This window comes from Pristis pectinata, chromosome 3 (assembly GCF_009764475.1).
Source record: "Pristis pectinata isolate sPriPec2 chromosome 3, sPriPec2.1.pri, whole genome shotgun sequence".
NCBI lineage: Eukaryota > Metazoa > Chordata > Chondrichthyes > Rhinopristiformes > Pristidae > Pristis > Pristis pectinata.
The window spans coordinates 25,074,025-25,092,600 of record NC_067407.1 but is presented as its reverse complement, the minus strand read 5'-3'; the positions used below and the strand labels follow the sequence as shown (position 1 = coordinate 25,092,600).

The 18,576-nt window shown below is 42.6% G+C and overlaps 1 protein-coding gene across 1 annotated transcript in view; it reads right to left on the bottom strand.

Annotated features, from left to right (window-relative positions):
• b4galt2 (UDP-Gal:betaGlcNAc beta 1,4- galactosyltransferase, polypeptide 2) overlaps window positions 1-14,474 on the bottom strand; it is a 257,205-nt gene extending 242,731 nt beyond the window's left edge. The window contains exon 1 of the mRNA XM_052011687.1: window positions 13,870-14,474. The gene's annotated coding sequence lies outside the window, so the exon portion shown is untranslated. The remainder of the gene's footprint in view (window positions 1-13,869) is intronic.
• Between the last annotated feature and the right edge of the window lie 4,102 nt (window positions 14,475-18,576).

The following is an 18,576-nucleotide window of genomic DNA, read 5'->3' as shown; positions in this document are numbered from 1 at the left end:
GCAAAGAGATAATAGAAAATTTTTTAACAGAATTAATTTCCGAAGAGACCCATACTGGGCAAGCCTCTTGATTAATGTAATGTAACCAAAATGTAAGATTTTGTATATTGACTGCCCAGTAATAAAATCTAAAATTAGGTAAGGCTAAACCTCCGTTCTTTTTAACTTTCTGAAGGTGAACTTTATTTAGTCTAGGATGTTTATTATTCCACATATAGGAAGAAGTAATTGACTCAAGAGAGTCAAAGAAAGATTTAGGAATGAAAACAGGTAAGGCCTGAAATAGATAGATAAATTTAGGTAAAATATTCATTTTAATAACATTAATTAGGCCAATCAATGATATAGAAAGGGAAGACCAACGATAAAACCCTTTTCACATAGTGCAGTAAGGTGAAAAAATTTTCTTTAAATAAATGCTTATAATTTTTAGTAATTGACACCCCCAGATAGGTAAAATGATTTCTTACAATTTTAAAAGGAATGTTAATATCAACTGGTACCAAGTTATTCAGAGGAAAAAGCTCACTCTTGTTTAAGTTCAATTTGTAGCCTGAAAAATGACTAAAGCGAGAAAGTAAAGAAAGCATAGGAGGTAAGGAGGCTTCAACATTAGATATAAAGAGTAATAAATCATCAGCATATAAAGAAACTTTATGGTTAATACCTCTTCTGGAGATACCAAGGATATCCCTAGATTCTCAGAGAGAAATAGCTAAAGGTTCTAAGGCCAAATCAAAGAGCAAAGGGCTCAAAGGACATCCCTGTCTGGTTCCATGTTGAAGTTTAAAAGATTCAGAGTTTTGAAAATTAGTAAGAACTCGAGCAGAAGGAAATAAATAAAGTAATTTAATCCATTGGATAAAATCGGGCCCAAAATTAAATTTCTCTGAGGTTTTAAATAAGTAATTCCATTCAATCCGATCAAAGGCCTTCTCAGCATCCAGAGATATCACACATTCTGATATTTCCTTAGAGGGAGAATAGATAATATTCAATAAATGACAAATATTAAAATGAGAATATTGATTTTTAATAAAGCCAGTCCGATCATCAGATATAATTGAAGGTAAAATATTTTCCAATCTACGAGCTAGAACTTTAGATAAAATTTTAACATCCACATTAAGTAGCGAAATTGGTCTGTACGAAGCACATTCTGTTGGGTTCTTATTTTTCTTAAGAATAAGTGAAATAGAGGCTTCATAAAAAGATTGTGGTAATCTACCCGATTTAAAAGAATCCGAAAAGACAGCACATAAATGAGGTATAAGCAAAGAGGAAAAGGCCTTATAGAATTCTCCAGGAAATCCATCAGGACCCGGAGTCTTTCCAGAACGTAAAGGTCGCACAGCCTCAGCGATTTCCTCGTATGTAATAGATTGATCCAACTGTTTTCGATTTTCAGCGGAAAGTATAGGAACGTTTAATTGGTCAAAGAAATTATCCATTGGTGTATTATCTTTAGGAAAATTAGAACTATAAAGGTTATAATAGAATTCTCTAAAAGTATCATTTATTTCTAAAAGATCAGTTGTCCTCTCGCCATTGGCTTTCGAAATTTCTTTAATTTGCCGTCTAGCTATGGAGATTTTTAATTGGTTAGCCAGTAATTTACTTGTTTTACTCTTTCAGATCATGCTCCTGTGTTTCTATCTTTAAATTTCCCCGGGCTCTCTCAGATAAATAGATTTTGGTGTTTTAACTTAACCTTGTTATCTGATAAAAATTTTTCAAATTTATGGAGAAACAAATTACTCTTTTTTTTAAAAAGAGAATTCGTTGGAAGAGATTTCTAGTCTTATCGTTTGGGATACTTTCAAAGCCTTTATTAGAGGTCAAATTATTTCTTATACGGCAAACATCAGGAAAAAAGCTAACAGAGAAAGAGCTGATCTAGTTGTTGAACTGAAACTATTAGATCAAAAATATGCTTTGGATCCAGATCCAGCTTTATATAAAAGGCGAGCTGAAATTAAAACTAAATATGACCTTCTTTTAACATATCCAATTGAAAGTCAACTTTTAAAAGATAGAAGTCAATTTTATATTAATGGAGATAAAACAAGTAAATTACAGGCTAACCTCCCAGACAACCTCGACCCACTGCAATTCGCCTACTGCCGAAACAGGTCTACAGTGGACGCCATCTCCCTGGCACTACACTCAGCTCTGGGGCTTCTGGACAGTAAAGACACCTACTTTAGACTATTGTTTACTGACTACAGCTCTGCCTTCAATGCTACAATTCCAAGCATACTCATCACCAAACTCTGAAACCTCGGACTCAACACCTCCCTCTGAACTGGATCCTTGACTTTCTGATCAACAGACCGCAATCAATAAGGATGGGCATCAACACCTCCAGCATGATTATTCTCAACACTAATGCCCCACAAGGCTGCATCCTCAGCCCTCTGCTCTACTCCCTATACACTCATGACTGCATGGCCAGATTCCGCTCTAACTCCATCTACAAGTTTTCAGATGATACCACCATAGTGAGCCGTATCTCAAACAACGATGAGTCAGAGTACAGGAAGAAGATAGAGAGCTTAGTGGAATGGTGTCATGACAGCAACCTTTCCCTCAATGTCAGCAAAACAAAAGAGCTGGTCATTGTCTTCAGTAAGGAGGGCAGTGCACACGCTCCTGTCTATGCATGAGAGGGTTGAGAACTTCAAGTTCCTAGGAGTGAACATCACCAATAGCCTGTCCTGGTCCAACCATGTAGACACCATGGCCAAGAAAGCTCACCAGCGCCTCTACTTCCTCAGGAGGCTAAAGAAATTTGGCATGACCTCTTTGACACTCACAACTTTTATCAATGCACCACAGAAAGCATCCTATCTGGATGCATCACGGCTTGGTACGGTAACTGCTCTGCCCGGGACCGCAAGAAACTGCAGAGTTGTGGACATAGCCCAGCACATCATGGAAACCAGCCTCCCCTCCATGGACTCTGTCTATACTTCTCGCTGTCTCGGCGAAGCAGCCAGTGTAATCAAAGATCCCACCCACCCAGGATATTCTCTCTTCTCCCCTCTCCCATCAGGCAGAAGATACAGAAGCCTGAGGGCACGTACCACCAGGCTCAAGGACAGCTTCTATCCCACTGTTATAAGACTATTGAACGGTTCCCTTATATGATAAGATGGACTCTTGACCTCACAATCTACCTTGTTATTACCTTGCACCTTATTGTCTACCTGTACTGCACTTCCTCTGTAGCTGTGACACATTGTATTGTTCTTACCCTGTACTACCTCAATGCACTGTGTAATGAATTGATCTGTATGAACAGTATGCAAGACAAGCTTTTCACTGAACCTTTTACAAGTGACAATAATAAACCAATACTAATCTGCAGCATTTTGCTTTTCAATCCCTAATGTAATTTAGTTTTTTTTCCTTTCTTCACAGATGCTGCCTGACCCCCTGGGCTTTCCAAGCATTCTCCTTTATTTTACAGCTCTGTGTCACACAATTCCAACAGATTTCTTTTATTCTCTTCTCTGTTCTGTCTCTATTTACACATCCTCCAGACAGATTAGCTACAATTAACAAGTCTTCAGCACCCTCTGCTAGCAACACCAATGTGTGCTTTCAGTCTTTTGCTCTCCATTCTCTCACAGATATCCTCTTTGTTCTCTCCACCCCTTCCCCTTTTTTGCAAGTCTAAACAAACCTTTTTTTCTAAATTTTCCCTGATCTGAGAAAAAGTTATTGACCCAGAATGTTAACTGCTTCTCTCTCCACAGAAGCTGCCTGACATGCTGAAAACAAAATACCTTGCTCCAGAAGTGCTGCTTCCATGATGACAAGGCAACGCATGCAATAATATTACATCACACTGTGCAATGAATTGACCTGTACGATCGGTATGCAAGACAAGTTTTTCACTGTACCTCGGTACAAGTGACAATAATAAACCAGTATCAATATATAGCACCAATGACATGCAAACTATCCCAAATGCTCAGCTAATATTAGTCAGAATATGGCTGGATTTCAAATAACGTACAGCAGCCCAAAGCACTTTCAAATGAATAGCTGTCTTATGTCGTGTACTCAAAGGAGAACACCATTGTTTCTTTCTGCTGCATCAAAGTTAACGGCTCTTGCTCTAACGTTTAGGGAAGCATGTTCCCAGCAGAAAGTAAACCTGGATGTTCTGCTAGTTAAAGCAAATACTTAAAGCGGCTCCAATTTTTTCAATGCTTTGTTGTTCATTTAATTCACAAAATATTTTGTTAATTGGAGCATTGGTTTCAGATATCCCATGTGATTAATTAAACATCTTGGTGTAAAATTGATGACAGTTTCCTTCTTCCTGAACTTTATCAGGTAACATGATTATATAGCTGGGTGCAATTAAGCTGGTTGTTCATAACAGTGACTAAATCATGGGAGCTTTTTGGTATATATATAATTAAATAGGTCATACCTATGCCAGGACCTTTTTTATTTGTGTGATACATGGTCTTTGCAGGCAATGCCAGCATTAAGTGCTCTCGGGAAACCGGGGTGGGAAGTGGCCACTGCAGTTGATGTATTGAAGAAACTCCTATGGTGCTACATAGTGATCACTCCAGGCGGCATTCGTCCATGCAAGTGGGGAGAATTATATCAGGAGGCTCTCACTGCAGCATCTGATCAGCTTTCAGCCACTTTTGTGCCTAAGTATCAAGGAAGTAGACTCTCTCCAGTCGAAATGGTCAATGCCTTGCATTTCTGCAACATGAATGTTCCTTGCTGCTTAAAGCCCCCTCCTTCCATTATTCATGTACTTATCCACATTATTCATGACTGCATATCACAGGATGGCAGAGGTTTGATCTGTAATTTTGGGAGCACTTGACTGGCTCAAGAATGCCTATTCCAGCACCACTCCCCAACTCTTTCTCTACTACACCGGTGACTGCATTGGTGCTGCCTCCTGCACGGTGCAGAACTCATCAATTACAACAACTTCATTACCAACTTCCACCCTGCTCTCGAATTCACTTGGACCATTTCTGACACCTCTCGCCCCTTTCTTGATCCCAGTCTCCATCTCAGGAGACAGACTATCCACCAACATTTGCTGCAAACCCACCAACTCCCGCACCAACCTAGACCGCACCACCTCCCACCCTGTCTCTTGCAAGGACGTCATTCTCCGTCTCTGCCACATGTTCTCGAGATGAGGCCTTCCACTCCAGGACATCCAAGACATCTCCTTTTTTCCCCAGAAGACAGGGCTTCCCCTCCACTGCGGTTGATGGAGCCCTCATCCACATCTCTGTTTCCCACACTTCTGCACTTACCCCACCAGGGATAGAGATCCCCCCCATCCTTACCTTTCACCTCACCAGCCTACGCATTCAGCTCATCATTCTTTGAAACTTCTGCCAGCTACAATGTAATCCCACCACCAGCCACATCCTCCCCTCTCCTTCCCTTTCTACAGGAACCACTTTCTCTGTGATTCCTTGGTTTGCTCATCCCTCCGTCCCTCTCCCCAGGCACTTTCAACTGCAATCATAGCAGGTGTCCCTACACCACTTCCCTCACCACTTACCAGGGCCCTAAATAGTCCTTCCAAGTCAGGCAGACATTCACATGTATCTCTTGCAACCTTGTTTATTGCATCCGGTACTCTCAACGTGGCCTCATCTACGTTGATGAGACCAAGTGCAGACCAGGCAACCACTTTGCCGAGCACCTATGCCCCGTCTACCATGGTCATGTGGAGCTCCCAGTTGCTAGGCATTTTACCATCTTGGAACCTTGCAGCTTACCGGCATGAACATTGAATTCTCCACCCCCCTTCCCCTCAACCTCCCCCTCCCACCATGCTACTTCTCATCTTTTTTTTTCCCCTCTCTCTCCTTACCTTTGATCCATCCCCCGGTGGATCTGCTCTCCCCTCCTTCCCCGCACCTGCCTATCACTACCTCTTACCTACCCCGCCTCCCCTCTTTTGTCCACCTGTCACTGCTCTGCTTTTCCCTCCTATACATTGGGCTCGCCCTTTTCCCATCTTCAGTCCTGAAGAAGGGTCCTGACACGAAATGTTGACCACCTGCTTTTCTCCACGGATGCTGCTGGGCCTGCTGAGTTCCTCCAGCATCATGTTGTGTTTCATCTAGATTCCAGCATCTGCAGTCCTTTGTTTCTCTAGTATTTCTGCTCGGCATTTTAATTCCCCTCCCCACTTCCACACCGACTTGTCTGTTCTCGGCCTCCTCCACTGCCAGGGTGAGGCCAAATACACACTAGAGGAACAGCACCTCGTCTTCCGCCTGAGTGGTCTACGACCCAACAGCATGAACACCGTATTCTCCAATTTCAGGTTAACTGCTTCTACTCTGTCCCATTTCTCTCTCCTCCTGACCTACCCAGTTTCTCCTGCACCCACCCCGGCCCCCGTTACCCAGTTTCTTTCCCCTCCCCCACCCACTCCATTTGCCCGTCACCCACACACTCTTCCTGCCGAGTCCCCTCCCCACTCCACCTCCCTTATTTACTTCCATGATCCACCTTCTTTTCCTATCAGATTCCATCATCTGCAGCCCCTTGTTGCCTCCAGCTATCACCTCCCGGCCTCTGTTGCTAATTCCACTCTTTCCTGCCTATGACCTCTCCTCACCTGGATTCACCTATTGCTTGCCAGCTCTCGCTTCACCCCTTCCCCTCTCCTCTTTATACTGGCCATCTCCCCTCCATCTTTCAATCCAGATGAAGGATCTCGACCCAAAATGTCGGTTGTCCATCTCTCTTCACAGGTACTGCCCGACCTGCTGAGATTCTCCAGCATTTTGTTTGTTATACCACTTCCACTGTACATAGTCTGATGCTATAGCTTCACCTTATTTTTAAGTATACCTAGTGATGCACCTAGTTTGATCGAAATTCCTCACTAAAACAGTGTTGTTCCCTGGCTTTATGGTAATGTTAGAGTGAGAAACATCAAACATGAGAAAACAAATCTTGGTGAAATACAATCCTGTTGCGGTGGACTGTTTGCACTGAATGGTCATATTTTTACTTTGAATATGTTGCATTTAACACAGTGGGACTGCTCTGTTGTATGATGGAGGCTGTGCTCATTTTTGAAGACAGGACTTATCTCTGTACCTTTAAAGGTCACTCCACCAATACCATCAGTGACCAATGAATAGTGTAATCAGGATGAGAATCATTGAGGTTTACCCCCTTGTGTCAGTTCTCTCACCAGATGCCTCATGCTTGGCAGATATGCCCTTCAGAGCTCAGCCAATCTGGTCAGCAGTTATACTACATGGTGAACACTGACAGAAACCCAGCAGATAAACTACCACCAACTGTACTTCTTACAAATAATGTTGCAGGTGATAATCAGGAGGATTTCTTGCCCATGTTTGATCTAATGCTACAATGAGGTTCTGAGCCAATGATGAAGACTGCCGATGGTCTCTCCCTCCTGAATGTAAACCACTGAGGCATCACTTTGGGGAAATCTGTCCTGGTGGTGAGGTAGGAAGATGGATGAGACCAGAGAATCCTCACACCTTACAAACCAAAAGGAGACCATTCATCCCATGTCCCTGTGCTAGCTCTTTGAAAACCATTTAATTAGGCCTAGCGCCTCCCTCTTTCTCTGTGGTTCTGCAAATTATCCTCCCCAGCCCACATAGTCGAATCCTGCTTCTACCTTTCAATTATATTCTTGTGGGTGCAAAAGGGTTATGTCGGTGCCCAAATGGGAAGGCTGGTTTTTAGCTGATACCCAGTCTCATGGAAGGCAGATCCCAGTAACAGTGTGAGAAAATGACATGGAACTGAAGTGCACAATGATTGTTTGTGTGCCTACACTTGCCCTCAATTAAAAAGCCAATATTATTCTTTGAAACACACTGCAAGATCAGCAGAGAAATTCAAGGACCCATAGCAAGGAATTAGTGGAAAAACTAGATTCAAAATATTAACACAATAGTTTGATAATTGGTTTATAAAGTGTGAATACAAAAATCCAAATTCCTCCCATCCGTGAGCAAGCTATATCAAGCTGTTTCTGGATAATTTGTGACACAGCTCTCTCCAGCTTTAACACAAGTCCCCAGATGTTGTTAACTTGCTGACAGGGCTGAGTGTGCCTTTGTCCTGTCAGGCACACTAGTCAAATCTGGGTACTCCACGTTGTCACAGCTTGTTAGAGCCAAATGAACTGCCTTCCAGGCCAAATCAGAGCCCAGTTGTGAGTCATGCCCATTGTTGTCAATATGGAGTTTCAAACAAGCAAACCTGGTAAGAAACCAAATTTCCTTCCCCAAAGGATGTTTGTGAACCATTTTATTTTAAACATGGGTACCAATAGCTTCATGGGAACCATTACTGATACCAGCTTTTTATTCAACATTTACTTAAATTAGTTGAATTTAAAATTCCTCTGTTCCCACTGTGGGAATTGAATGTGTTTCTCTGGGTCATTTCCCCAGCCATCTGGATTACTGAACCAATATGCTGCCATTTCCATATACAAACCTTCATTTAGTAGCTTAGAACCATAGAACAATACAGCACAATACAGGCCCTTTGGCCCACCATGTTGTGCTGCCCTTCAAACCACTCCTAAGACTATCTAACCCCTTCCTCCCACATATCCCTCTATCTTAAACTCCTCCATATGCTTACCTAACAATCTCTTGAACTTGCCCAATTTATCAGCCTCCACCACCACCCCAGGCAGTGCATTCCATGCACCAACCACTCTCTGAGTGAAAAACCTCCCTCTGACATCTCCCTTGAACTTCCCACCCATTACCTTAAAGCCATGTCCTCTTGTTTTGAGCATTGGTGCTCTGGGAAAGAAGCACTGGCTGTCCATTCTATATATTCCTCTCAATACCTTGTATACCTCTATCATGTCTCCCCTCATCCTCCTTCTCTCCAATGAGAACAGCCCCAGCTCCTTTAGTCTCTCCTCATAATCCATATTTTCTAATCCAGGCAGCATCCTGGTAAATCTCCTCTGCACCCTTTCCAACACCTCCACATCCTTCCTATAATGAGGTGGCCAGAAATGGACACAGTACTCTAAGTGTGGTCTAACCAGAGTTTTGTAAAGCTGTATCATCACTTCACAGCTCTTAAAGTCGATCCCCCGACTTATGAAAGCTAACATCCCATAAGCTTTCTTAACTACCCTATCCACCTGTGTGGCAACTTTCAGGGATCTGTGGATATGGACCCCCAGATCCCTCTGCTCCTCTACACTGCCCAGAATCCTGCCATTTACCTTGTACTCTGCCTTGGAGTTTGTCCTTCCAAAGTGTACCACCTCACACTTCTCTGGATTGGACTCAATCTGCCACTTGTCAGCCCAGCTGTGCATCCTATCAATATCCCTCTGTAAGCTTCTACAGCCCTCCACACGATCCACAACACCACCAATCTTTGTGTCATCTGCAAACTTGCTAACCCAGCCTTCCACCCCCTCATCCAAGTCGTTAATAAATATCACGAAAAGTAGAGGTCCCAGAACCGATCCCTGTGGGACACCACTAGTCACAGCCCTCCAATCTGAATGCACTCCCTCCACCATAACCCTCTGCTTTCTACAGGCAAGCCAATTCTGAATCCACACAGCCAAGCCTCCCTGGATCCCATGCCCTCTGACCTTCTGAAGAAGACTACCATGTGGAACCTTGTCAAATGCCTTACTAAAATCCATGTAGACCACATCCACTGCACTACCCTCATCAATCTTCCTGGTCACCTCCTCAAAAAACCCTATCAGGCTTGTGAGGCAGGATCTTCCCTTCACAAAGCCATGCTAGCTGTCCCTAATCAGTCCATGATTCTCCAAATGCTCATAGGTCCTATCTCTAAGAATCCTTTCCAACAGCTTGCCCACCACAGACGTAAGGCTCATTGGTCTGTAATTCCCTGGACTATCCCTACTACCTTTTTTGAATAAGGGGACAACATTCGACAATCCTCCGGTACCATCCCTGTGGACAACGAGGACTCAAAGATCCTAATGGTTCAGCAATCTCCTCACCTCACGAAGCAGCCTGGGGAATATTCCGTCAGGCCCCGGGGAATTATCTGTCCTAGTATTTTCTAACAGCTCCAACACATCCTCTCTCTTAATATCTACATGCTCTAGAACATTACCCTCACCAACACTGTCCTCAGCATCATCAAGACCCCTCTGCTTGGTGAAAACTGAAGAGAAGTATTCATTCAGAACCTCACCCACTTCCACAGCTTCCAGGCACATCCTCCCACCTTTGTCTCTAATTGGTCCTACCTTTACCCTCGCCATCTTTCTGCTCTTTACGTATGAGAAAAAAGCCTTGGGATTCTCCTTAACCCTACTCGCCAAAGCCTTTTCGTGTCCTCTTCTCGCTCTCCTCAGCCCTTTCTTAAGTTCCTTCCTTGCTACTCTATATTCCTCATGAGCCCTGTCCAATCCTTGCTGCTTACACCTTATGTATGCTGCTGCCTTCTTCCCAACTAGTTGTTCCACCTCTCTCGTCACCCACGGTTCCTTCACCCTGCCATTCCTTCTCTGCCTCACTGGGACAAATTTATCCCTAACATCCTGCAAAAGATCCCTGAACATCGACCACATCTCCATAGTACATTTCCCTTCAAAAATATCATCCCAATTTATACTCCCAAGTTCTTGCTTTATAGCCTCATAATTCACCTTTCCCCAATTCAATATCTTCCCATCCTCTTTGCTCCTATCCCTGTCCATGACAATTCTAAAGATTATGGAGCAATGGTCACTGTCCCCCAAATGCTCACCCATCGATAGATCTGTCACCTGTCCCAGTTCATTACCTAAAACTAGATCTAATATGGCATTCCCTCTAGTTGGCCTGTCAACATACTGTGTCAGGGATCCATCCTGGACACACTTAACAAACTGCGCCCGGTCTAAACCTTTGGCACTAAGTAGGTGCCAATCAATATTTGGAAAGTTGAAGTCTACCATTATAATAACCCGGTTATTTTCGCATCTTTCCAAAAACTGCCTCCCAACCTGCTCCTCAGTATCCCTACTGCTACCAGGGGGCCGAAAGAATACTCCCAGGAGGGTAACTGCCCCTTTCTTGTTCCTAACTTCCACCCATATTGACTCTAGAGAGGATACTTCTACATTATCTACCCTTTCTGCAGCAGTAACAGTGTCCCTGACCAGTACCACCACCCCTCCTCCTCTTCTCCCCCCCTCCCTATCCCTTTTAAAACACTGAAAACCAGGAATATTCAATATCCATTCCTGCCCCGATGTCAGCCATGTCTCTGTAATAGCCACAATATCATAGTCCCATGTACTAATCCAAGCTCTCAGTTCATCTCCCTTATTCCTGACGCTTCTTCCATTTAAGTAAATGCACTTTAGCCCATCCACTTTTATAGCCTGTACTCTGCTTCTCCTTCCTCAAAGCCTCTCTACCTGTCAGATCTGACTTTTCCCCATCCCCTTCTTCCTCTGACCTACTCCTCCGGTTTCCTTCCCCCTCGCAATCTCGTTTAAACCCTCCTGAACCACCTTTGCTTGGTATGTTGTGCTCAACAAGAGAAAAGTAACAAAAGCAAATTACAGCAAATTCTGGAGTCAAAGCAGAAAATGCCACAAATACACATCAAGGTAGAACTTTCCAATGGAAGCTCAATGTCCTGGAACATTAACACTGTTTCTCTCTCCAGGTTCGCTGCCTGACCCGAGTATCTTCAGCATTTTCCTTTATTTTGTATAAAGAAGAAACCAACAGTTAGATTAATATCGCAGTTAATGGACGACACAGCTGTATTGCTTTTCTTCTCCAAATTCCTGAACATATTGAGAATTCAGCTTGGAAAGGCCAGTGTTCACCAGTGACCTGAAGGAAAACTACCCCTGAAGATTCAGCAGGCTCCATGGTTCCGATGTCCTAAATTCCAACCTGACCTTCTGACTGGCGTCATATACAGGGGGATATAGAACGTCAAGGATCAGTGAGGTCATTAAGCAAATAGAGCAGCCAATCAGAATGAAAAAAGTTCTGGAAGCCAGCAAACCAGGAAGCAAAAGGTCTGTTTAAAACAAAGTTTAGTACATTGAACTGGAATAAAAGATAGAAAAAAGATTACACACAGTTTTTTTTTAAAAAATCATGGAATTTTCAAATGTGTTGAGGGAATTATGCTCTACTTATAAAAATACTTTCTCAAAGGCAGGTAACTTGTTTCACAGAAATTATGTCTTTAAAATATCATTCAACAAGACTTAACATTTGCAATGACTTTTCAGCTAGAATAATGTGTAGAAAGCTGAATTTTACCTCACATCACTTATTTTGTAACAACACATGAAGGAAATTAGTGACAACAACTTTCAGATTTCCATGTTTAACTCTCCTGCTTTGAATGCCAAAAGTTGTTGTCAGTTTCTGAAAATGTCCTTTGCCATTTCACTGTCATTATGGCTGCAAAATCAAGACCCTTCTCTTTATCTGTAGCGCAAATGGTATATAATTTATTGGTGATGAGAAAGCAAGTGAAAGATGAATGCCTGAAAGCAGTTAGAGTATTCAAACCATTCCCTTCTTACATAGACCAGCAGTTCAATAGAGTGAACCTCAAAACCAATGCAATGCATTATCATGATTTAGTTATAGTGCTCTGTCTCAGCTACACATTTCTACTGAAACAACACAATCATTATGCATGGAATCAGTCACAAATCTCACTAAAAGTAAATAAACAACAGCAAAAACAAAGAAACTTGAGACTGCTGAGTTCTCAGTTTAGCCATTAGATGGTGTACCATATCAGGGGTCATGTGAACCAAGTAGTGGAGAGACAAGAAAACAGAATGACACCATCTACCTTGTCGGCTCTGATCTGCATTGGAGGAGCAGTGTCAAGCAATTACAACCACCGAGAGAGCTTGCAACTATGAGGCAATGGAAGTAAGATTCATATTGAATTTATTATTCCCATTATCCCTGTAACATGCTCGATTTAAAACTTAAAAACATAGCACATGGTTTCACCACTTGCACATCAGGGCAAAGATTCTTTAGGGTATGGCAATTCTAAAGCGGTAAATTGGTAAATAAGTAAAGCAAATCACTGGAAAGCAGCACAAGCAAGTCTGCAAAATGAATACAATGCCAGCACAGAGATCCAACCAAGTCTGATAAATATATTAATCATGATTTTAAAATACTAAACATTGCCACGATTACATCTGATGCTGAATGCTGACACTAATGAAGGCAAAAAACAGGAAAACGAAGCAAAACTAATATAATTCATATTTAACAAATGATTGAACACATCTATTTGAAGCCATAAATAGGGCAAATAATTAACAGTGGAAAGTCCAGTTAAATTACTCGTTTTCAAAATAAAAATCTAACGGCTGGGAAGGAAGGTGTGTGAAATGTGAAAAAGAAATACGTCTAATATGTTGTGGAATGACTGGATCGCGGGAACGTGACCACAAACGCATTATTACTGGAAATATTAATCAGAAATAGCACCATGGGCAAGAGTAAGTAAACAAAAATGGATGAAGTAGGATTTCAATTAAAACACTCTAATAAAGCAACAGTGAACTGAATATTTTGGTGGCACAATAACATGTACATAAACACTCTATTGGCGTGAAACTGACATCCGAAATAGACTTGATGAAAATTGATCTGCGTTTAACAGTATTTAGACAGCATTGATCCTAAGGTAAAACATCCCGATGTTAACTCATTAGGCCCTCAGAAATCTGGGAGCACAAGAATGATCCCAAACGTTGCATTACACTTCATTCATGTTTATCTAAAATAATCACATATGTACGCACCGCTAGAGGTACGCACATTTTAAAATATGAAATTAACTCACCTGTTTTCCCACTGTAAAATGTAGCACCGATACATGTCCTACAAGAAATAAATCTTCAGTCTTTGTTTTCACCTCTTCATTGATCAAGATGAACTAGATAGAAATTGCAGCATGAAAAAAACACCCAGTGCAATCATTGGCCGCCAGACGAAGGCACTCAGACAGAAGACACAAAGCCTTTAGAAACGAGAGTGGGGAGGAACAAAAGCATGAAAATGCATTCTCACACATTCCATGCAACAACAATCTTTGCAATAATCCGCCGCAACATTTTATGAATTCGAGGTGGCGGCTTGGGAAGGGGAAGCAGCGAGGAGCTGTCCGGCTGGAGGTGGGGGAGACTGTATCTGCGCGGAGCGGAGCGGAACCCGGGGCTGGCTCCCAGCGCCGGCTACAATGTTATCGTTCGCCTTGAAGCTGATAGATAACTGGCCGAAAGAAGCGTACGGAATCCTGCAAGGATCAAACTCAAACCTGCCACCAGGGGGTGCATTGCGTGGGTGGGGTAGTGGGTTGGGTTTAGGGAAGGTTATGGAAATAATTAATTCCAATTAACTCTTCCTCTTACTCGAGTCCAACTTTAAGTCATTTAAAGCCTTCTCCATGGTAAGGTTGGTTATCTTAATGTGATAGCCGTTCCTGGAAAGTCTACGGTAAGCGGTCCCTCTTTCAGACTTTGTAAGCGCAAGGGCTTTAGAGACGTTTATTTCGTGTTGCGATGATATTTCCATCACAAAATGAGAAAACTTTGGCTGGCTCGTAATGAGGCTTTCCACTCCAGGACATCCGAGATGTCCAACTTTTCTAACCGTAGCTTCCCCACCTACTGTGGTCCAGAGAGCTCGCAGCTGTATCTCTGCCAATTCCCGCACCTCTTTTATCACCCCCCACCCCTCCCAGAACTAACAGGGATGGGGTCCCCCTTGTCCTCACATTTCGTCCCACCAGCCTACGTATCCAACACATCATTCTCCGCCATTTCTCCCATCTCCAACTGGATGCCACTACCAAGCATATCATCCCCTCCCACCCCTTTCTGCCTTTCGCAGGGACTCCTCCCCTCTACCCATCCCACTCCCACCCTGGGAACTTTCCACTGCCCCCACCATAGGTGCAACATCTGCCCCTACACCACCTCCATCCAGGGACCCAAACATTCCTTTCAGGTGAGACAGAGATTCACCCGCACCTCCCTTAATATCATCTACTGCATTCGGTGCTCCAAGTGTGGCCTCCTCTACATTGGTGAGACCAAACGCAGACGAGGTGACTGTTTCTCAGAACACCTGTGCTCTGTCCGTAACTGCAATCTGCATCTCCCGCTCCCATGCTATCACAGATATGTCAGTCCTCGGCCTCCTCCACTGCCAGGAGAATTCCAAGCGCAAACTGGAGGAATAGCACCTCATTTTCCATCTTGGAACCTTGCAGCCTAACGGCATAAACATTGAATTGTCCCACTTGAAGTAATCCCCACACCCCTTCCCCACTTACCCCCTCCCCAACCATGCTTCTTTGCTTTCCTAGCCTCGCTTTTTCCTACCCCTTTTTTTCCTCCTTACCTTTGACCCAACCCCCCCATGGTTCTGCTCTCCCCTCCTCCCCCGCACCTGCCTATCACTATCTCTTACCTGCATCAACCTATCACCACCTTGTGCCCACTCCGCCTCCCCTCTTTTGTCCACCTATCTCTGCTCTGCTTTTCCCTCCTATATATTGGGATATTTCCTATCCTATCTTCAGTCCTGAAGAAGGGTCCTGACCCGAAACGTTGACCGCCTGCTTTTCTCCACGGATGCTGCCTGGCCTGCTGAGTTCCTCCAGCATCATTGTGTTTTTCATCACATTAATGGATCCTTTTGTCTCCAAGTCTGAACAAAAATACAACAGGATAAGGGATTGTCCTACATGTTGGTTAATATCTCAAAATTAACATTAAAAACATTACCCATCTCAGGGATGCTTAAAGATAACTATGTGTATCAAGTGCCAGTTCTTAAAATAGTGGTGATTTGGGAGGTTAATTAACTAAATATCAATTGGAATAATGTTGGAGTAAACAAAAAGGGGAAGAATTTCTGAAATGCATTCAGAACTTCCTTCAGCAAGATGCTGTCAACCCAATTAAGGTGAAAGCAATGCCAAGTGCCTGTAGGAGAACACTTGGTGAAGAGTGCTTGCGCATCATGAGGTTAAGATTGGATTGTTCCTTTCTCTTCATTACTCAAGTAGCGATGGAAGAGAAGCAGTTTATAGAGCTGCTGCCTCACAGCACCAGAGACCCGGGTTCAATCCTGATCTTGAATCCTGTCTGTGTGGAGTTTGCACCTTCTCCCTGTGATTGCAATGGGTGCCACATCCCAAAGGAATGCAGGTTGATAGATTAATTGGCCACTGTAAATTACCCTTAGTGTGTAGGTGAGTGGTAGAATCCAGGGGGGGGGGGAGTTAATGAAACTGTGGAGAGAATTTTTTTTTAATTGGAATAGTGTAAATGAGTGGCTGATGGTCAGTGCAAATTCAGTGGGCTAAAGAGCCCATTTCTGTGCTGTATGACTTCGTGACTATAAGACTAACTTCAGGAGGAGGGGAGAGGATTGTAAAATGGAACCAAAGGTTGATGTTTTTAATGGAGATGTTTTGGGTATAGTCTAGATATATCCCTGTGAAAGAGAAAGGTAGGGGAACCAAAGTCAGGGGTCTTTGAAATAACAAGAGGATATGTTGAAACAATAAGAGGGTGCATGATGTCAGGTGAATTCTTGAAATGAGAACCAAATTAAATATAATAAGTTGAGAGAAAGAAAGAATAGAATGGCATGAAATGAAACTCAAAAATCTTGGTCTGTTGTGTAAATTGTAAGAGGTGTGGTGGGACTTATTAGGCACATTTTTGGCAGGGGGAGAGGGTGGTGTGAACGAATGATTAAAAGCACAGGGCAAGACTAAAACACTTATATGGATGTTACTTTGAAAGAGCATAATGACAAAATATTGGAGGAAATGGAGGTTGTAAAAGTAATGGAGGGGATGAAAATTGATTTGGTAGGATGTATTGCAAAGCCTGGTTACGCTTACTGTGAATAAGTTGTCTAGTTGTTTAGGGGTGGAGATTGTGCAAGCTGCATCCAAAAATCTTCTGGTGTCTGGATTGAAGAACAGTAAATAGTTCATCCTTGTTCAAGAAAGGGCAAAATAAAATTCCTTTTAACTATAGGCTGTATATTTTAACCTAAGTATGATTAAGACTTAATAATCAGCAGGAAAAATTTAACAGGCACTTGTATAATCCACTCTAAGATCTGATGCAGGGTTTCAACCCAAAATATCAATAATTACTCCCCCCCCCACCCCCCCACACAGATGCTGCTCAACCTGTTAACTTCCTCCAGCAGATTATTTGTTGCTGCAGAATTTAGAGTTAAGGATAGCCAGCATAGATTTTGAAAAGACAGATTTAGTTCAATTCATTTAATTGATCTTTTGATAAAGAAACTTGGATTCAAAATTGGCTCGGAGGTAGGAAGCAAAGGGTGGTGACTGAAGGTTGTTTCTTGGAATGGAGGCCAGTTACTAGTGGTGTGCCACATGGGTCAGTGTTGGGACCCTCATTATTCATATAAATCATTTGGATGTGAATGCACAAGGCTTGATCAATAAGTTTGCGGATGACACAAAATTAGGAGATGTTGTTGATAGTGAAGAAGGTTACTGTAGATTACAGGGGGATTTTGATCAGAGAATTGGGCTGAGGAGTGGCAAATGGATTTCAATACACCTCAGTGTGTGGTAATGCATTTTGGAAAGTCAAACCAGTGCTCCGGTTTCCTCCCACTTTCCAAAAACGTAAGGGTTAGGAAGTTGTGAGCATGCTATGTTGGTGCCGGAAATGTGGTGACATTTGAGGGCTGCCCCCAGAACACTCTACGCAAAAGGTGCATTTCACTGTGTGTTTTGATGTACCTGTGACAGCATCTTTATTCTAACTTCGAATTGAAATACTTCCAACAAGTTTCAATACTTCCAATTGCTTCCAACAAGTTTCCTTCTGGAGTGGAACTAATCTAAAGATACATACACATCTGCACTCAAGTCTTTCATGTGTTTTATGATTAAGGGGCTAATGCCCTCCTCCACCACCACACCCTGTACTCCCCCAGAGGCACCATTTGAACCTGTATTGTATCCCATTATAAAAGTCTGTTTTCTCCTCCAGCTACAAATCCTTCCAAGAAATCTGTACTCCTAATTCTAGTTCTCTTCAGAATTTAAGTCACTTCACTTTGGTATTTGGTGCTCATGTCTTCAGTTGCCAAAGTGCTATGAGTCACAGAATCATAAAGCCTGAAAACAGGCCCTTGAGCCCACCAAGTCTATGCTGACTAAACTCTAGCATCCCCTGCCAATATCTATCTGGCTCTCTTTAGCCTGAAAGAGAATAATAGGATTCAATTTTTTAAAAATGGATTTTCAGTTTTGCAATAGGAATGTAAACTTTTTAAAATTTTAACATTCTCTAACATATGATAATGCATAGTGATGTATTTTTGTCTGCTAATTTTAAGACAAAAAAAATGGACCCAATTAAAAACATTGGGCCCACACCTCTGCAAGATTGACACCATCCAGAGTCAGGTAGAAATTTATCCTCTGCTTTAAGGCTAAGTACATATTATCATTTAATAGCAGTCTGAAATTGTTCCATTG